At 43.6% G+C, this 22,134-nt stretch overlaps 4 non-coding genes across 4 annotated transcripts; all 4 read right to left on the bottom strand.

Moving 5' to 3' along the window:
- Positions 1-204: 204 nt before the first annotated feature.
- On the bottom strand, positions 205-501 carry LOC147123707 (Nuclear RNase P). The gene has a single exon (XR_015075216.1).
- A 5,286-nt stretch (positions 502-5,787) lies between these two features.
- LOC147123706 (Nuclear RNase P) lies at positions 5,788-6,090 on the bottom strand. The gene has a single exon (XR_015075212.1).
- A 5,286-nt stretch (positions 6,091-11,376) lies between these two features.
- Positions 11,377-11,679, bottom strand: LOC147123705 (Nuclear RNase P). The gene has a single exon (XR_015075207.1).
- Positions 11,680-15,487: 3,808 nt separating this feature from the next.
- LOC147123704 (Nuclear RNase P) lies at positions 15,488-15,790 on the bottom strand. The gene has a single exon (XR_015075205.1).
- Between the last annotated feature and the right edge of the window lie 6,344 nt (positions 15,791-22,134).

Genomic DNA, 22,134 nt, shown 5'->3' with positions numbered 1-22,134 from the left:
AGCAAGTCATCCTCGGTTCCGAGGGACTGCCTAAGAAGAAGAAGAGTAAATACACCCAGACCAGGCTACCTGATCTCAGCACGGTTGGTAGTACAGGTCATGACCACAGTATCCAGAGATGGGGATTATGGTTGGTTGCTCTTCAATGAGCCTTGAGTTCCTTGGAGGAGTTTGTGGAACAGGTGCCCTAAAAATAGAATTCATGTGGTGGGAGAGTAGTCTGAATTGGGTTGTGAGATTTCTTGTCTCATCTCACACATTGAGCTTACCAAGCCAGCCAGAAGCCATTCCCATTCCAGTCAATAACTGCATCCACAGTGCTGGGACTGCTTCTCCTGCTCATTGTTACTGCCTGAATCACATCCCTGGTGACTTCCTCACCTGCATCAGATAACACCCTGCAAGGGCAGTGATTGGCTCTTACCTCAGACCTTCCCCAAGGTAATAGGCAATGAGTGATGCACACTCAGCATGTGACCTCCACAGTGAGCTTCCCACCACATTATATGTAAGAGAAATGGGAAGATATATAAACCCTTAGTGAACACAAATACTTCAAACATAGGGTGAGGGTTACTAGTGGGAGGCCTCACTCTCCAGTTTCGTTTATTCCATTAATTATTACAACAGTATTCAACATTTATTTAAAATAAAATTCATATTTATATCGAAAATAGCTGAAACTAGTAAAGTAAGCATAAATTATGCTGATATCTTCCCTGAGTAGGAGAGCTCATTGGCTATTGGGCAGCATCCAAGACCCACTCCAGAGAATTGAGCACATTAATCTAGGCTGACACTCCAGTGCAGTACTGAGGGAGTGCTGCACTGTCAGAGGTGCCATTTTTGGGATGCTGTATTAAACCGAGACCCCGTCTTCCCTCTTAAGTGGACGTAAAAGTTCCCAGGACACTATTTCGTAGAAGAGCAGCGGCATTCTCTCTGGAGCCCTCGCCAATGTTTATCCTTCAACGTCCCCTACATTACAACAGTGACAATACCACAAAAGTGCGACGTTGTTGTAAAAGTGCTTTACATAGAAACATACACATAGAAGATAGGAGCAGGAGTAGGCCATTCGGCCCCTCGAGCCTGTTCCGCCATTTAATGCGATCATGGCTGATCATCCAAATTCAGTACCCTGTCCCTGCTTTCTCCCCATATCCCTTGATCCCTTTAGCCTCAAGAAATATATCTAACTCCTTCTTGAATATATTTAATAAGTTGGCCTCAACTGCCTTCTGTGGTAGAGAATTCCACAGGTTCACCACTCTCTGGGTGAAGAAATTCCTCCTCATCTCTGTCCTAAATGGTTTACCCCTTATCCTTAGTCTGTGACCCCTGGTTCTGGACTCCCCCGCCACTGGGAACATCCTTCCTGCATCTAGTCTGTCTAGTCCTGTTAAAATTTTATAAGTTTCAGTGAGAGCCCCTCTCATTCTTCTAAACTCTAGCGAATATAAGCCTAATTGACCCAATCTCTCTTCATACGTCATTCCTGCCATCCCAGTGTAATGATCAATAACATGTCATTCTAGAGTAGTACACTAGATGGAGCCGTAGAGCTGTATAGAGCTGTATATTTAGTTGTATGTGTTTAAGACTACACTACCCACGATGCACTAGGCTACCCACAAGGCAGTAGTCAAGATGACTGCCTGCACACAGAAGTACACATGCTGAATCTCTACAGATGCTGTACCTAGAAAACGTGTACTGAATAAATGACTAGCTAGAAGCTAGCTGTTCATAATAAGAATGTCTAGTTATTAATGAACATAACATGGTACCAGGAGTTGTGAAAATCTGCTAAACATTTTGAAACGCGACATGGAGACTTTGAAGCCACCGAAGGGTTTGAACCTCACGGGAAATGTCGACTACAATTGGCGGGCTTTCAAACAACAATTCAAACTCTACATTGTTGCCATCGGGTACAGTACGAAGCCAGACACAAGGAAGATAGCGTTGCTGCTTACGGTTGCAGGCCCACAGGTGATAGAGGTATTTAATACATTTGTATTTACTCCAGAGGAGAACAGAGAAAAATTAGACGATGTGCTAAAGAAATTTGACACACATTGTTCTCCCAAAAAGAACGCAACCTATGAGAGGTACATGTTCTGTTCAAGGACACAACAGCAAAGTGAGACTTTTGATAGCTTTGTGACCGATCTGAAACTGAAAGCACAGACATGTAATTTCTCTGAGCTGAAAGCTTCCATGATTCGTGACCAAATTGTGTTTGGTATTCATGATAAAAAGGTCAGGGAACGTCTGTTGAGAGAAACCGAACTAACATTGGAAAATGCTGTGAAAATATGCCAAGCCAGCGAGCTAGCTCAAAAGCATGCAAAGACGTTCAGTGAAATCAATAATGATATGATTGTAGTAAGTGCTGCTGTCGGTGCTGTGTCCTACAAGGGGAAGAAACGTGGGCAGAACAGAAATGAAAAGCAATCAGAGGATGAAATTTTTAATTGTAAACGCTGTGGTTACAAACACCAGTTAAAACAATGCCCAGCGTTTGGAAAAATGTGCACAAAATGTCATGGAAAGAATCACTTTGCCAAACAATGCTTTTCAAAAGTAAAAACAAAGAAAGGGCAACAACACCAAGGTCATACACTGTTAGAACCGAGGAAGGACAGATTCTCAGGAGGAACCGCCGTTCCCTCCTGAAAACACAAGAAACTATCCAAGAGCAGATTGATGACAATGCCGCAACTGAATGTTGTCATTCACCACCAGAACAATCTCATGAAAACACATCAGACTTACCTGTGTTGAGAAGATCCACACGTGAAGTAAAAAAGCCTGATAGACTTAATCTTTGAGTGCAAAGAAAAACTATATTGCAAATGTATTGACTGTTGTGAAAATGTTTATGTTTATAGAGCACTAGCAAAAGTGTTACTGATATCATCTTTATCGTGTTTCTTGAAAGTTGATTGATATTGATTGATATTGATTTCGTTTAACCTCAAAGAAATGGGGATGTAATGATCAATAACATGTCATTCTAGAGTAGTACACTAGATGGAGCCGTAGAGCTGTATATTTAGTTGTATGTGTTTAAGACTACACTACCCATGATGCACTAGGCTACCCACAAGGCAGTAGTCAAGATGGCTGCCTGCACACAGAAGTACACATGCTGAATCTCTACAGACGCTGTACCTAGAGAACGTGTACTGAATAAATGACTAGCTAGAAGCTAGCTGTTCATAATAAGAATGTCTAGTTATTAATGAACATAACATGGTACCAGGAGTTGTGAAAATCTGCTAAACATTTTGAAACGCGACATGGAGACTTTGAAGCCACCGAAGGGTTTGAACCTCACGGGAAATGTCGACTACAATTGGCGGGCTTTCAAACAACAATTCAAACTCTACATTGTTGCCATCGGGTACAGTACGAAGCCAGACACAAGGAAGATAGCGTTGCTGCTTACGGTTGCAGGCCCACAGGTGATAGAGGTATTTAATACGTTTGTATTTACTCCAGAGGAGAACAGAGAAAAATTAGACGATGTGCTAAAGAAATTTGACACACATTGTTCTCCCAAAAAGAACGCAACCTATGAGAGGTACATGTTCTGTTCAAGGACACAACAGCAAAGTGAGACTTTTGATAGCTTTGTGACCGATCTGAAACTGAAAGCACAGACATGTAATTTCTCTGAGCTGAAAGCTTCCATGATTCGTGACCAAATTGTGTTTGGTATTCATGATAAAAAGGTCAGGGAACGTCTGTTGAGAGAAACCGAACTAACATTGGAAAATGCTGTGAAAATATGCCAAGCCAGCGAGCTAGCTCAAAAGCATGCAAAGACGTTCAGTGAAATCAATAATGATATGATTGTAGTAAGTGCTGCTGTCGGTGCTGTGTCCTACAAGGGGAAGAAACGTGGGCAGAACAGAAATGAAAAGCAATCAGAGGATGAAATTTTTAATTGTAAACGCTGTGGTTACAAACACCAGTTAAAACAATGCCCAGCGTTTGGAAAAATGTGCACAAAATGTCATGGAAAGAATCACTTTGCCAAACAATGCTTTTCAAAAGTAAAAACAAAGAAAGGGCAACAACACCAAGGTCATACACTGTTAGAACCGAGGAAGGACAGATTCTCAGGAGGAACCGCCGTTCCCTCCTGAAAACACAAGAAACTATCCAAGAGCAGATTGATGACAATGCCGCAACTGAATGTTGTCATTCACCACCAGAACAATCTCATGAAAACACATCAGACTTACCTGTGTTGAGAAGATCCACACGTGAAGTAAAAAAGCCTGATAGACTTAATCTTTGAGTGCAAAGAAAAACTATATTGCAAATGTATTGACTGTTGTGAAAATGTTTATGTTTATAGAGCACTAGCAAAAGTGTTACTGATATCATCTTTATCGTGTTTCTTGAAAGTTGATTGATATTGATTGATATTGATTTCGTTTAACCTCAAAGAAATGGGGATGTAATGATCAATAACATGTCATTCTAGAGTAGTACACTAGATGGAGCCGTAGAGCTGTATATTTAGTTGTATGTGTTTAAGACTACACTACCCATGATGCACTAGGCTACCCACAAGGCAGTAGTCAAGATGGCTGCCTGCACACAGAAGTACACATGCTGAATCTCTACAGACGCTGTACCTAGAGAACGTGTACTGAATAAATGACTAGCTAGAAGCTAGCTGTTCATAATAAGAATGTCTAGTTATTAATGAACATAACACCTAGTGGGATGTCCTGAGGTTTTGAAAGGTGCTATATAAATACAAGTCTTCTATTTTTTAATTATTACAACATTAGTAGATTTGTGTTTTTAATTACGTCCCATGGAATGGTCCGAAACGCCTAAACAAATGGGCCCAACATATTTAGCAGAGCAACCAGAGCCTACGCAGATTGGGTGCAGTGTATGAAGCTAATATGTGGTGTCTCCTTGATAGCTTAGTAAATGCACTTAGTAAAAGCTCATGGTCTACAGGGCAGCAATGATACCTGCCCTGCTGTATGCCTCAGAGACATGGACCATGTACAGCAGGCACCTCAAAGCACTGGAGAGGTACCACCAATGCTGTCTCCGCAAGATCCTGCAAATCCATTGGCAGGATAGGCGCGCCAACGTCAGTGTTCTTGCTCAGGCCAACATCCCCAGCATCGAAGCTCTGACCACACTCAATCAGCTCCGATGGACGGGTCACATTGTCCGCATGTCCGATACGAGACTCCCAAAACAAGCGCTCTACTTGGAGCTCCAGCACGGCAAGATGAGCCCCAGGTGGGCAGAGGAAACGCTTCAAGGACACCCTCAAAGCCTCCTTGAAAAAGTGTAACATCCCCACCGACACCTGAGAATCCCTGGCCCAAGACCGCACAAAGTGGAGGAGAAGCATCCGGGCAGGTGCCGAACACCTCGAGACTCTTCGTCGGGAGCAAGCGGAAGCCAAGCGCAAGGAGCGCACGTCAACCCAAGCACCCCACCCATTCAACCACCGTCTGCCCCACCTGTGACAGAGACTGTAGGTCCCGCATCGGATTCATCAGTCACCTGAGAACTCATTTTTAATGTGGAAGCAAGTCATCCTCGGTTCCGAGGGACTGCCTAAGAAGAAGAAGAGTAAATACACCCAGACCAGGCTACCTGATCTCAGCACGGTTGGTAGTACAGGTCATGACCACAGTATCCAGAGATGGGGATTATGGTTGGTTGCTCTTCAATGAGCCTTGAGTTCCTTGGAGGAGTTTGTGGAACAGGTGCCCTAAAAATAGAATTCATGTGGTGGGAGAGTAGTCTGAATTGGGTTGTGAGATTTCTTGTCTCATCTCACACATTGAGCTTACCAAGCCAGCCAGAAGCCATTCCCATTCCCATTCCAGTCAATAACTGCATCCACAGTGCTGGGACTGCTTCTCCTGCTCATTGTTACTGCCTGAATCACATCCCTGGTGACTTCCTCACCTGCATCAGATAACACCCTGCAAGGGCAGTGATTGGCTCTTACCTCAGACCTTCCCCAAGGTAATAGGCAATGAGTGATGCACACTCAGCATGTGACCTCCACAGTGAGCTTCCCACCACATTATATGTAAGAGAAATGGGAAGATATATAAACCCTTAGTGAACACAAATACTTCAAACATAGGGTGAGGGTTACTAGTGGGAGGCCTCACTCTCCAGTTTCGTTTATTCCATTAATTATTACAACAGTATTCAACATTTATTTAAAATAAAATTCATATTTATATCGAAAATAGCTGAAACTAGTAAAGTAAGCATAAATTATGCTGATATCTTCCCTGAGTAGGAGAGCTCATTGGCTATTGGGCAGCATCCAAGACCCACTCCAGAGAATTGAGCACATTAATCTAGGCTGACACTCCAGTGCAGTACTGAGGGAGTGCTGCACTGTCAGAGGTGCCATTTTTGGGATGCTGTATTAAACCGAGACCCCGTCTTCCCTCTTAAGTGGACGTAAAAGTTCCCAGGACACTATTTCGTAGAAGAGCAGCGGCATTCTCTCTGGAGCCCTCGCCAATGTTTATCCTTCAACGTCCCCTACATTACAACAGTGACAATACCACAAAAGTGCGACGTTGTTGTAAAAGTGCTTTACATAGAAACATACACATAGAAGATAGGAGCAGGAGTAGGCCATTCGGCCCCTCGAGCCTGTTCCGCCATTTAATGCGATCATGGCTGATCATCCAAATTCAGTACCCTGTCCCTGCTTTCTCCCCATATCCCTTGATCCCTTTAGCCTCAAGAAATATATCTAACTCCTTCTTGAATATATTTAATAAGTTGGCCTCAACTGCCTTCTGTGGTAGAGAATTCCACAGGTTCACCACTCTCTGGGTGAAGAAATTCCTCCTCATCTCTGTCCTAAATGGTTTACCCCTTATCCTTAGTCTGTGACCCCTGGTTCTGGACTCCCCCGCCACTGGGAACATCCTTCCTGCATCTAGTCTGTCTAGTCCTGTTAAAATTTTATAAGTTTCAGTGAGAGCCCCTCTCATTCTTCTAAACTCTAGCGAATATAAGCCTAATTGACCCAATCTCTCTTCATACGTCATTCCTGCCATCCCAGTGTAATGATCAATAACATGTCATTCTAGAGTAGTACACTAGATGGAGCCGTAGAGCTGTATAGAGCTGTATATTTAGTTGTATGTGTTTAAGACTACACTACCCACGATGCACTAGGCTACCCACAAGGCAGTAGTCAAGATGACTGCCTGCACACAGAAGTACACATGCTGAATCTCTACAGATGCTGTACCTAGAAAACGTGTACTGAATAAATGACTAGCTAGAAGCTAGCTGTTCATAATAAGAATGTCTAGTTATTAATGAACATAACATGGTACCAGGAGTTGTGAAAATCTGCTAAACATTTTGAAACGCGACATGGAGACTTTGAAGCCACCGAAGGGTTTGAACCTCACGGGAAATGTCGACTACAATTGGCGGGCTTTCAAACAACAATTCAAACTCTACATTGTTGCCATCGGGTACAGTACGAAGCCAGACACAAGGAAGATAGCGTTGCTGCTTACGGTTGCAGGCCCACAGGTGATAGAGGTATTTAATACATTTGTATTTACTCCAGAGGAGAACAGAGAAAAATTAGACGATGTGCTAAAGAAATTTGACACACATTGTTCTCCCAAAAAGAACGCAACCTATGAGAGGTACATGTTCTGTTCAAGGACACAACAGCAAAGTGAGACTTTTGATAGCTTTGTGACCGATCTGAAACTGAAAGCACAGACATGTAATTTCTCTGAGCTGAAAGCTTCCATGATTCGTGACCAAATTGTGTTTGGTATTCATGATAAAAAGGTCAGGGAACGTCTGTTGAGAGAAACCGAACTAACATTGGAAAATGCTGTGAAAATATGCCAAGCCAGCGAGCTAGCTCAAAAGCATGCAAAGACGTTCAGTGAAATCAATAATGATATGATTGTAGTAAGTGCTGCTGTCGGTGCTGTGTCCTACAAGGGGAAGAAACGTGGGCAGAACAGAAATGAAAAGCAATCAGAGGATGAAATTTTTAATTGTAAACGCTGTGGTTACAAACACCAGTTAAAACAATGCCCAGCGTTTGGAAAAATGTGCACAAAATGTCATGGAAAGAATCACTTTGCCAAACAATGCTTTTCAAAAGTAAAAACAAAGAAAGGGCAACAACACCAAGGTCATACACTGTTAGAACCGAGGAAGGACAGATTCTCAGGAGGAACCGCCGTTCCCTCCTGAAAACACAAGAAACTATCCAAGAGCAGATTGATGACAATGCCGCAACTGAATGTTGTCATTCACCACCAGAACAATCTCATGAAAACACATCAGACTTACCTGTGTTGAGAAGATCCACACGTGAAGTAAAAAAGCCTGATAGACTTAATCTTTGAGTGCAAAGAAAAACTATATTGCAAATGTATTGACTGTTGTGAAAATGTTTATGTTTATAGAGCACTAGCAAAAGTGTTACTGATATCATCTTTATCGTGTTTCTTGAAAGTTGATTGATATTGATTGATATTGATTTTGTTTAACCTCAAAGAAATGGGGATGTAATGATCAATAACATGTCATTCTAGAGTAGTACACTAGATGGAGCCGTAGAGCTGTATATTTAGTTGTATGTGTTTAAGACTACACTACCCATGATGCACTAGGCTACCCACAAGGCAGTAGTCAAGATGGCTGCCTGCACACAGAAGTACACATGCTGAATCTCTACAGACGCTGTACCTAGAGAACGTGTACTGAATAAATGACTAGCTAGAAGCTAGCTGTTCATAATAAGAATGTCTAGTTATTAATGAACATAACATGGTACCAGGAGTTGTGAAAATCTGCTAAACATTTTGAAACGCGACATGGAGACTTTGAAGCCACCGAAGGGTTTGAACCTCACGGGAAATGTCGACTACAATTGGCGGGCTTTCAAACAACAATTCAAACTCTACATTGCTGCCATCGGGTACAGTACGAAGCCAGACACAAGGAAGATAGCGTTGCTGCTTACGGTTGCAGGCCCACAGGTGATAGAGGTATTTAATACGTTTGTATTTACTCCAGAGGAGAACAGAGAAAAATTAGACGATGTGCTAAAGAAATTTGATACACATTGTTCTCCCAAAAAGAACGCAACCTATGAGAGGTACATGTTCTGTTCAAGGACACAACAGCAAAGTGAGACTTTTGATAGCTTTGTGACCGATCTGAAACTGAAAGCACAGACATGTAATTTCTCTGAGCTGAAAGCTTCCATGATTCGTGACCAAATTGTGTTTGGTATTCATGATAAAAAGGTCAGGGAACGTCTGTTGAGAGAAACCGAACTAACATTGGAAAATGCTGTGAAAATATGCCAAGCCAGCGAGCTAGCTCAAAAGCATGCAAAGACGTTCAGTGAAATCAATAATGATATGATTGTAGTAAGTGCTGCTGTCGGTGCTGTGTCCTACAAGGGGAAGAAACGTGGGCAGAACAGAAATGAAAAGCAATCAGAGGATGAAATTTTTAATTGTAAACGCTATGGTTACAAACACCAGTTAAAACAATGCCCAGCGTTTGTAAAAATGTGCACAAAATGTCATGGAAAGAATCACTTTGCCAAACAATGCTTTTCAAAAGTAAAAACAAAGAAAGGGCAACAACACCAAGGTCATACACTGTTAGAACCGAGGAAGGACAGATTCTCAGGAGGAACCGCCGTTCCCTCCTGAAAACACAAGAAACTATCCAAGAGCAGATTGATGACAATGCCGCAACTGAATGTTGTCATTCACCACCAGAACAATCTCATGAAAACACATCAGACTTACCTGTGTTGAGAAGATCCACACGTGAAGTAAAAAAGCCTGATAGACTTAATCTTTGAGTGCAAAGAAAAACTATATTGCAAATGTATTGACTGTTGTGAAAATGTTTATGTTTATAGAGCACTAGCAAAAGTGTTACTGATATCATCTTTATCGTGTTTCTTGAAAGTTGATTGATATTGATTGATATTGATTTTGTTTAACCTCAAAGAAATGGGGATGTAATGATCAATAACATGTCATTCTAGAGTAGTACACTAGATGGAGCCGTAGAGCTGTATATTTAGTTGTATGTGTTTAAGACTACACTACCCATGATGCACTAGGCTACCCACAAGGCAGTAGTCAAGATGGCTGCCTGCACACAGAAGTACACATGCTGAATCTCTACAGACGCTGTACCTAGAGAACGTGTACTGAATAAATGACTAGCTAGAAGCTAGCTGTTCATAATAAGAATGTCTAGTTATTAATGAACATAACACCTAGTGGGATGTCCTGAGGTTTTGAAAGGTGCTATATAAATACAAGTCTTCTATTTTTTAATTATTACAACATTAGTAGATTTGTGTTTTTAATTACGTCCCATGGAATGGTCCGAAACGCCTAAACAAATGGGCCCAACATATTTAGCAGAGCAACCAGAGCCTACGCAGATTGGGTGCAGTGTATGAAGCTAATATGTGGTGTCTCCTTGATAGCTTAGTAAATGCACTTAGTAAAAGCTCATGGTCTACAGGGCAGCAATGATACCTGCCCTGCTGTATGCCTCAGAGACATGGACCATGTACAGCAGGCACCTCAAAGCACTGGAGAGGTACCACCAATGCTGTCTCCGCAAGATCCTGCAAATCCATTGGCAGGATAGGCGCGCCAACGTCAGTGTTCTTGCTCAGGCCAACATCCCCAGCATCGAAGCTCTGACCACACTCAATCAGCTCCGATGGACGGGTCACATTGTCCGCATGTCCGATACGAGACTCCCAAAACAAGCGCTCTACTTGGAGCTCCAGCACGGCAAGATGAGCCCCAGGTGGGCAGAGGAAACGCTTCAAGGACACCCTCAAAGCCTCCTTGAAAAAGTGTAACATCCCCACCGACACCTGAGAATCCCTGGCCCAAGACCGCACAAAGTGGAGGAGAAGCATCCGGGCAGGTGCCGAACACCTCGAGACTCTTCGTCGGGAGCAAGCGGAAGCCAAGCGCAAGGAGCGCACGTCAACCCAAGCACCCCACCCATTCAACCACCGTCTGCCCCACCTGTGACAGAGACTGTAGGTCCCGCATCGGATTCATCAGTCACCTGAGAACTCATTTTTAATGTGGAAGCAAGTCATCCTCGGTTCCGAGGGACTGCCTAAGAAGAAGAAGAGTAAATACACCCAGACCAGGCTACCTGATCTCAGCACGGTTGGTAGTACAGGTCATGACCACAGTATCCAGAGATGGGGATTATGGTTGGTTGCTCTTCAATGAGCCTTGAGTTCCTTGGAGGAGTTTGTGGAACAGGTGCCCTAAAAATAGAATTCATGTGGTGGGAGAGTAGTCTGAATTGGGTTGTGAGATTTCTTGTCTCATCTCACACATTGAGCTTACCAAGCCAGCCAGAAGCCATTCCCATTCCCATTCCAGTCAATAACTGCATCCACAGTGCTGGGACTGCTTCTCCTGCTCATTGTTACTGCCTGAATCACATCCCTGGTGACTTCCTCACCTGCATCAGATAACACCCTGCAAGGGCAGTGATTGGCTCTTACCTCAGACCTTCCCCAAGGTAATAGGCAATGAGTGATGCACACTCAGCATGTGACCTCCACAGTGAGCTTCCCACCACATTATATGTAAGAGAAATGGGAAGATATATAAACCCTTAGTGAACACAAATACTTCAAACATAGGGTGAGGGTTACTAGTGGGAGGCCTCACTCTCCAGTTTCGTTTATTCCATTAATTATTACAACAGTATTCAACATTTATTTAAAATAAAATTCATATTTATATCGAAAATAGCTGAAACTAGTAAAGTAAGCATAAATTATGCTGATATCTTCCCTGAGTAGGAGAGCTCATTGGCTATTGGGCAGCATCCAAGACCCACTCCAGAGAATTGAGCACATTAATCTAGGCTGACACTCCAGTGCAGTACTGAGGGAGTGCTGCACTGTCAGAGGTGCCATTTTTGGGATGCTGTATTAAACCGAGACCCCGTCTTCCCTCTTAAGTGGACGTAAAAGTTCCCAGGACACTATTTCGTAGAAGAGCAGCGGCATTCTCTCTGGAGCCCTCGCCAATGTTTATCCTTCAACGTCCCCTACATTACAACAGTGACAATACCACAAAAGTGCGACGTTGTTGTAAAAGTGCTTTACATAGAAACATACACATAGAAGATAGGAGCAGGAGTAGGCCATTCGGCCCCTCGAGCCTGTTCCGCCATTTAATGCGATCATGGCTGATCATCCAAATTCAGTACCCTGTCCCTGCTTTCTCCCCATATCCCTTGATCCCTTTAGCCTCAAGAAATATATCTAACTCCTTCTTGAATATATTTAATAAGTTGGCCTCAACTGCCTTCTGTGGTAGAGAATTCCACAGGTTCACCACTCTCTGGGTGAAGAAATTCCTCCTCATCTCTGTCCTAAATGGTTTACCCCTTATCCTTAGTCTGTGACCCCTGGTTCTGGACTCCCCCGCCACTGGGAACATCCTTCCTGCATCTAGTCTGTCTAGTCCTGTTAAAATTTTATAAGTTTCAGTGAGAGCCCCTCTCATTCTTCTAAACTCTAGCGAATATAAGCCTAATTGACCCAATCTCTCTTCATACGTCATTCCTGCCATCCCAGTGTAATGATCAATAACATGTCATTCTAGAGTAGTACACTAGATGGAGCCGTAGAGCTGTATAGAGCTGTATATTTAGTTGTATGTGTTTAAGACTACACTACCCACGATGCACTAGGCTACCCACAAGGCAGTAGTCAAGATGACTGCCTGCACACAGAAGTACACATGCTGAATCTCTACAGATGCTGTACCTAGAAAACGTGTACTGAATAAATGACTAGCTAGAAGCTAGCTGTTCATAATAAGAATGTCTAGTTATTAATGAACATAACATGGTACCAGGAGTTGTGAAAATCTGCTAAACATTTTGAAATGCGACATGGAGACTTTGAAGCCACCGAAGGGTTTGAACCTCACGGGAAATGTCGACTACAATTGGCGGGCTTTCAAACAACAATTCAAACTCTACATTGCTGCCATCGGGTACAGTACGAAGCCAGACACAAGGAAGATAGCGTTGCTGCTTACGGTTGCAGGCCCACAGGTGATAGAGGTATTTAATACGTTTGTATTTACTCCAGAGGAGAACAGAGAAAAATTAGACGATGTGCTAAAGAAATTTGACACACATTGTTCTCCCAAAAAGAACGCAACCTATGAGAGGTACATGTTCTGTTCAAGGACACAACAGCAAAGTGAGACTTTTGATAGCTTTGTGACCGATCTGAAACTGAAAGCACAGACATGTAATTTCTCTGAGCTGAAAGCTTCCATGATTCGTGACCAAATTGTGTTTGGTATTCATGATAAAAAGGTCAGGGAACGTCTGTTGAGAGAAACCGAACTAACATTGGAAAATGCTGTGAAAATATGCCAAGCCAGCGAGCTAGCTCAAAAGCATGCAAAGACGTTCAGTGAAATCAATAATGATATGATTGTAGTAAGTGCTGCTGTCAGTGCTGTGTCCTACAAGGGGAAGAAACGTGGGCAGAACAGAAATGAAAAGCAATCAGAGGGTGAAATTTTTAATTGTAAACGCTGTGGTTACAAACACCAGTTAAAACAATGCCCAGCATTTGGAAAAATGTGCACAAAATGTCATGGAAAGAATCACTTTGCCAAACAATGCTTTTCAAAAGTAAAAACAAAGAAAGGGCAACAACACCAAGGTCATACACTGTTAGAACCGAGGAAGGACAGATTCTCAGGAGGAACCGCCGTTCCCTCCTGAAAACACAAGAAACTATCCAAGAGCAGATTGATGACAATGCCGCAACTGAATGTTGTCATTCACCACCAGAACAATCTCATGAAAACACATCAGACTTACCTGTGTTGAGAAGATCCACACGTGAAGTAAAAAAGCCTGATAGACTTAATCTTTGAGTGCAAAGAAAAACTATATTGCAAATGTATTGACTGTTGTGAAAATGTTTATGTTTATAGAGCACTAGCAAAAGTGTTACTGATATCATCTTTATCGTGTTTCTTGAAAGTTGATTGATATTGATTGATATTGATTTTGTTTAACCTCAAAGAAATGGGGATGTAATGATCAATAACATGTCATTCTAGAGTAGTACACTAGATGGAGCCGTAGAGCTGTATATTTAGTTGTATGTGTTTAAGACTACACTACCCATGATGCACTAGGCTACCCACAAGGCAGTAGTCAAGATGGCTGCCTGCACACAGAAGTACACATGCTGAATCTCTACAGACGCTGTACCTAGAGAACGTGTACTGAATAAATGACTAGCTAGAAGCTAGCTGTTCATAATAAGAATGTCTAGTTATTAATGAACATAACACCTAGTGGGATGTCCTGAGGTTTTGAAAGGTGCTATATAAATACAAGTCTTCTATTTTTTAATTATTACAACATTAGTAGATTTGTGTTTTTAATTACGTCCCATGGAATGGTCCGAAACGCCTAAACAAATGGGCCCAACATATTTAGCAGAGCAACCAGAGCCTACGCAGATTGGGTGCAGTGTATGAAGCTAATATGTGGTGTCTCCTTGATAGCTTAGTAAATGCACTTAGTAAAAGCTCATGGTCTACAGGGCAGCAATGATACCTGCCCTGCTGTATGCCTCAGAGACATGGACCATGTACAGCAGGCACCTCAAAGCACTGGAGAGGTACCACCAATGCTGTCTCCGCAAGATCCTGCAAATCCATTGGCAGGATAGGCGCGCCAACGTCAGTGTTCTTGCTCAGGCCAACATCCCCAGCATCGAAGCTCTGACCACACTCAATCAGCTCCGATGGACGGGTCACATTGTCCGCATGTCCGATACGAGACTCCCAAAACAAGCGCTCTACTTGGAGCTCCAGCACGGCAAGATGAGCCCCAGGTGGGCAGAGGAAACGCTTCAAGGACACCCTCAAAGCCTCCTTGAAAAAGTGTAACATCCCCACCGACACCTGAGAATCCCTGGCCCAAGACCGCACAAAGTGGAGGAGAAGCATCCGGGCAGGTGCCGAACACCTCGAGACTCTTCGTCGGGAGCAAGCGGAAGCCAAGCGCAAGGAGCGCACGTCAACCCAAGCACCCCACCCATTCAACCACCATCTGCCCCACCTGTGACAGAGACTGTAGGTCCCGCATCGGATTCATCAGTCACCTGAGAACTCATTTTTAATGTGGAAGCAAGTCATCCTCGGTTCCGAGGGACTGCCTAAGAAGAAGAAGAGTAAATACACCCAGACCAGGCTACCTGATCTCAGCACGGTTGGTAGTACAGGTCATGACCACAGTATCCAGAGATGGGGATTATGGTTGGTTGCTCTTCAATGAGCCTTGAGTTCCTTGGAGGAGTTTGTGGAACAGGTGCCCTAAAAATAGAATTCATGTGGTGGGAGAGTAGTCTGAATTGGGTTGTGAGATTTCTTGTCTCATCTCACACATTGAGCTTACCAAGCCAGCCAGAAGCCATTCCCATTCCCATTCCAGTCAATAACTGCATCCACAGTGCTGGGACTGCTTCTCCTGCTCATTGTTACTGCCTGAATCACATCCCTGGTGACTTCCTCACCTGCATCAGATAACACCCTGCAAGGGCAGTGATTGGCTCTTACCTCAGACCTTCCCCAAGGTAATAGGCAATGAGTGATGCACACTCAGCATGTGACCTCCACAGTGAGCTTCCCACCACATTATATGTAAGAGAAATGGGAAGATATATAAACCCTTAGTGAACACAAATACTTCAAACATAGGGTGAGGGTTACTAGTGGGAGGCCTCACTCTCCAGTTTCGTTTATTCCATTAATTATTACAACAGTATTCAACATTTATTTAAAATAAAATTCATATTTATATCGAAAATAGCTGAAACTAGTAAAGTAAGCATAAATTATGCTGATATCTTCCCTGAGTAGGAGAGCTCATTGGCTATTGGGCAGCATCCAAGACCCACTCCAGAGAATTGAGCACATTAATCTAGGCTGACACTCCAGTGCAGTACTGAGGGAGTGCTGCACTGTCAGAGGTGCCATTTTTGGGATGCTGTATTAAACCGAGACCCCGTCTTCCCTCTTAAGTGGACGTAAAAGTTCCCAGGACACTATTTCGTAGAAGAGCAGCGGCATTCTCTCTGGAGCCCTCGCCAATGTTTATCCTTCAACGTCCCCTACATTACAACAGTGACAATACCACAAAAGTGCGACGTTGTTGTAAAAGTGCTTTACATAGAAACATACACATAGAAGATAGGAGCAGGAGTAGGCCATTCGGCCCCTCGAGCCTGTTCCGCCATTTAATGCGATCATGGCTGATCATCCAAATTCAGTACCCTGTCCCTGCTTTCTCCCCATATCCCTTGATCCCTTTAGCCTCAAGAAATATATCTAACTCCTTCTTGAATATATTTAATAAGTTGGCCTCAACTGCCTTCTGTGGTAGAGAATTCCACAGGTTCACCACTCTCTGGGTGAAGAAATTCCTCCTCATCTCTGTCCTAAATGGTTTACCCCTTATCCTTAGTCTGTGACCCCTGGTTCTGGACTCCCCCGCCACTGGGAACATCCTTCCTGCATCTAGTCTGTCTAGTCCTGTTAAAATTTTATAAGTTTCAGTGAGAGCCCCTCTCATTCTTCTAAACTCTAGCGAATATAAGCCTAATTGACCCAATCTCTCTTCATACGTCATTCCTGCCATCCCAGTGTAATGATCAATAACATGTCATTCTAGAGTAGTACACTAGATGGAGCCGTAGAGCTGTATAGAGCTGTATATTTAGTTGTATGTGTTTAAGACTACACTACCCACGATGCACTAGGCTACCCACAAGGCAGTAGTCAAGATGACTGCCTGCACACAGAAGTACACATGCTGAATCTCTACAGATGCTGTACCTAGAAAACGTGTACTGAATAAATGACTAGCTAGAAGCTAGCTGTTCATAATAAGAATGTCTAGTTATTAATGAACATAACATGGTACCAGGAGTTGTGAAAATCTGCTAAACATTTTGAAACGCGACATGGAGACTTTGAAGCCACCGAAGGGTTTGAACCTCACGGGAAATGTCGACTACAATTGGCGGGCTTTCAAACAACAATTCAAACTCTACATTGTTGCCATCGGGTACAGTACGAAGCCAGACACAAGGAAGATAGCGTTGCTGCTTACGGTTGCAGGCCCACAGGTGATAGAGGTATTTAATACGTTTGTATTTACTCCAGAGGAGAACAGAGAAAAATTAGACGATGTGCTAAAGAAATTTGACACACATTGTTCTCCCAAAAAGAACGCAACCTATGAGAGGTACATAGATACATAGATACATAGAAGATAGGAGCAGGAGTAGGCCATTCGGCCCTTCGTGCCTGCTCCGCCATTCGATGAGATCATGGCTGATCCTTTAATTCAGTATCCCGTCCCCGCCTTCTCTCCGTAACCCTTAACCCCTTTTGCCCGTAGAAATATATCTAATTCCCTCTTAAATATATTTAATGAGCTGGCGTACACTGCCCTCTGTGGCAATGAGTTCCACAGGTTCACCACTCTCTGAGTGAAGAAATTCCCCCTCATCTCTGTCCTAAATGGTTTAGCCCTTATCCTTAAATTATGTCCTCTAGTTCTGTTCTCACCCGCCAAGGGAAACATTCCTTCTGCATCCAGTCTGTCTAGACCTGTCAGAATTTTATACACTTCTATGAGGTCCCCTCTCAATCTTCTAAACTCCAGTGTGTACATCCCTAAACTACATAGTCTCTCCTCATAGGTCATTCCCGCCATTCCTGGTATCAGCCTGGTGAATCGCCGCTGCACCCCCTCCATGGCAAGAACATCCTTCCTCAGATGAGGCGACCAAAACTGTACACAGTACTCGAGGTGTGGTCTCACCAGTGCCCTGTACAGCTGCAGCAAGGTATCCCTGTTCCTGTATTCTAACCCTTTTGCTATGAAGGCCAGCATACCGTTTGCCTTCTTGACCGCCTGTTGCACCTGCATGCTCGCCTTCAGTGACTGGTGTACAAGAACACCCAGGTCTCTCTGTACTTCCCCCTCTCCCAATCTATTGCCATTTAAATAATAATTTGCCCTCCCGTTCCTGCACCCAAGGTGGATAACTTCGCACTTGTCCACATTATAGTGCATCTGCCATTTATCCGCCCAATCGCCCAGTCTGTCCAAATCGCTCTGGAGCTTCCTGGTCTCTTCCTCTGAGCCCACCCCCCCTCCTAGTTTAGTGTCGTCTGCAAATTTGGAAATGCTGCATCCGACTCCCTGATCCAGGTCATTAATGTAAATTGTGAACAGCTGGGGGCCCAGGACAGATCCCTGTGGTACCCCACTTGTTACTGCCTGCCATTCAGAAAATGAGCCGTTTATTCCAACTCTCTGTTTTCTATCTGACAGCCAGTTCCCTATCCACGCCAAAACTTTCCCCTTTATCCCATGAGCCTCAATTTTCCATGCTAATCTTTTATGTGGGACCTTATCGAAGGCCTTTTGGAAGTCCAGGTACACCACATCTACTGGCTCTCCCCCATCTATTCTACCAGTTACTCCCTCAAAAAATTCCAATAGATTAGTCAAGCACGATTTACCCTTTGTAAATCCATGTTGACTCTGTCCTATCCTGTCCCCATTTGCTAAGTGCTCCGCTATTTCATCCTTAATGATGGACTCCAGCATTTTGCCCACAACTGATGTAAGGCTTACAGGTCTGTAATTACCTGCTTTTTCCCTACCCCCCTTTTTGAATAGTGGGGTAACGTTAGCTACCCTCCAATCCATCGGCACTGTTCCCGAGTCTAATGAATTCTGAAAAATCATCCTTAGTGCATCCGCTATCTCTAGGGCCACCTCCTTCAGTACCCTAGGATGCATGTTATCAGGCCCTGGGGATTTGTCCACCTTCAATCCCTTTAGCTTCCTTAACACCATATCCTTAGAGATATTGATTTGCGTCAGTTCCTCCTTTGCCAATGTCCCTATTTTTCCCGATATCCCAGGGAGGTTTTTTGTGTCTTCCTTCGTAAAGACTGACCCAAAGTATGCATTTAGTTGATCTGCCATTTCCTTATTTCCCATTATATATTCCCCCGTATCTGACTGCAATGGACCAACTTTGGTTTTCACCAGTCTTTTCCTTTTGATATACTTATAAAAGCTTTTGGAGTTAGTTTTTATATTTTCCGCCAGCTTGTTTTCGTAAGCTATTTTGCCCCTCTTGATTATGCCCTTTGCCCTCCTTTGCTCTATCTTAAACTGTTCCCAATCTTCCGCTCTGGCGCTTTTTTTGGCTATTTTATACGCCCTATCTTTGGATTTTATGCTGTCTCTAATTTCCCCTGTTATCCACGGTTGAGTCACCTTTTTAGATTTCCTTTTATGCCAGATTGGTATAAACAATTTTTGCAATTTTGTCATTCTATCTTTAAATGTTTGCCATTGTTTATCTACCTCCAGTCCTCCCAGGAACGTTGTCCAATCAGACCTACTCAGTTCCCGTCTCATGGCATCATAATTCCCCTTGTTTAAATTCAGGACCTTAGTCTCTGAGTCAATTTCTTCGCTCTCCATTTCGAGTGAGAAATCGATCATGTTATGATCGCTCTGACCCAAGGGTCCCCGTACAACAAGATTACTGATTAGTCCCTTCTCATTGCACAGTACCCAGTCCAATATAGCCTGTTCCCGAGTTGGTTCCTCGACATATTGATCCAGATAACCATCCCTTAAACACTCAAGGAATTCCTCCTCCTCATTATTTTTACTGATTAGGCTAGTCCAATCTATATGTAAGTTAAAGTCACCTATGATGACAGCTGTGCTCTTATTGCACGCTTCTCTAATTTCCCTCGTGATGCCCTCCCTAACCTCTATTTTACTATTTGGAGGCCTATATACCACTCCTATTAATGTTTTTCGCCCCTCGCTATTTCTTAGCTCCACCCATATAGATTCTGTATTAACTGAGTTAATATCCTTCTTTTCAATTGCATTTATCCCCTCTTTTACTAGCAATGCTACCCCTCCTCCCTTTCTTTTTTGTCGATCCTTCCTAAATACTGAATACCCCTGTATGTTAAGCTCCCAGCCCTGCTCACCCTGCAACCATGTTTCCGTAATCCCAATTAGATCATAATTATTAACCTCTATTTCCACAGCTAATTCATCTACCTTGTTCCTGATGCTTCTCGCATTAAGGTATAAAACCCTCAGGCTTTTTTTATGCTCACATTTTTTATGAATTAGTTTGGCCCTTTGTTTTTTGTTCCTCACCCTTTTACCATTTATTTCTGTCTGCCTTTCACTTTCCTCTATTTCACTACATAGGTTTCTAGCCCCCTGCCATACTAGTTTAAATGCTCCCGAACTGCTTTATCAAAAATTACCCCGAGAACATCAGTTCCATCTCTGCACAGGTGTAGACCGTCCCTTTTGTATAGGTCACACCTACCACAAAACTGGTTCCAATGCCTCAAAAATTTAAAACCCTCCCTCTTACACCACTGCTCAAGCCACGTATTTAGCCTAACTATCCTGTTCTCTGTACTCTTACTAGCACGTGGCACTGGTAGTAATCCAGAGATTACTACCTTCGAGGTCCTACTTTTTAGCTTGGCTCCTAACTCCCTAAATTCTACTTGTAGGACCTCTTCCCTTTTTTTAGCTACGTCGTTGGTACCAACATGTATCACGACAACTGGCTGTTCCCCCTCCCCCTCCAGAATGTTCTGCACCCGCGCCGAGACATCCTTGACCCTTGCACCAGGGAGGCAACATACCATCCTGGAGTCTCGGTCGCGACCACAGAAACCCCTATCTATTCCCCTTACAATCGAATCCCCTATTACTATAGCCCTGCCACTCTTTTTCCCTCCCTTCTTTGCAACAGAGCCAGTCATGGTGCCATGAGCCTGGCTGCTGGTGCCTTCCCCCGATGCGTCACCCCCCCCGACAACAGTACCTAAGACGGTGAACCTGTTGCTAAGGGAGACAACCCCAGGGGATTTCTGCACTACCTTCCTGCCCTTGCTCTGCCTTTTGGTCACCCATGTACTGTCTACGCTGGCCTTAACCTGCGGTGTGACCAACTCACTAAATGTGCTATCCACACCCCTCTCAGAATCGTGGATGCTCCAAAGTGAGTCCATCTGCAGCTCAAGGGCCGTCATGCGGTCCCACATGAGCTGCAGCTGGACACACTTCCCGCACACATAGTCGTCAGGGACACAGGAAGCGTCCCTGATTTCCCACATGTTACAGGAGGAGCATGACACAGGTCCGAGCTCTACTGCCATGACTTAACCCTTATATTACTTTTTAATTTTCTAGTTTTAGTTTATTTATCGACTTTTGTTTTCCCGAAGCTTACTTAGACCAATGTATACTGTACTCCTCTTATTCCTTTTTAAACTAACCAAATCCCACTAGTTTTGGTTTTACTTTCTAGGAAGGTTTGAGGAAAGTACTTACCAGTTAGTCTTACCTCCCTGGTCTTTCACTGACTTCCCGGTCTTGTCCCCTTGGTCCTACGCCGACTTCCCGCTCCTCCCGGTTCCTGCCCTGCTGAAAAGAAACTGAGACCAAAAAATTTGTGACCTCTGTTTTTAGACAGCTGCTAAAAGACTACTAGGTTAGAGGAGGGGGGGGGCACAACAGCAAAGTGAGACTTTTGATAGCTTTGTGACCGATCTGAAACTGAAAGCACAGACATGTAATTTCTCTGAGCTGAAAGCTTCCATGATTCGTGACCAAATTGTGTTTGGTATTCATGATAAAAAGGTCAGGGAACGTCTGTTGAGAGAAACCGAACTAACATTGGAAAATGCTGTGAAAATATGCCAAGCCAGCGAGCTAGCTCAAAAGCATGCAAAGACGTTCAGTGAAATCAATAATGATATGATTGTAGTAAGTGCTGCTGTCGGTGCTGTGTCCTACAAGGGGAAGAAACGTGGGCAGAACAGAAATGAAAAGCAATCAGAGGATGAAATTTTTAATTGTAAACGCTGTGGTTACAAACACCAGTTAAAACAATGC

The sequence above is a fragment of the Somniosus microcephalus genome, chromosome 2 (assembly GCF_052327205.1).
Source record: "Somniosus microcephalus isolate GS21.2 chromosome 2, FLI_Smic_1.0, whole genome shotgun sequence".
Classification (NCBI taxonomy): Eukaryota; Metazoa; Chordata; class Chondrichthyes; order Squaliformes; family Somniosidae; genus Somniosus; species Somniosus microcephalus.
The sequence above is the reverse complement of the archived record's forward strand: the minus strand, read 5'-3'. Positions and strand labels throughout refer to the sequence as shown.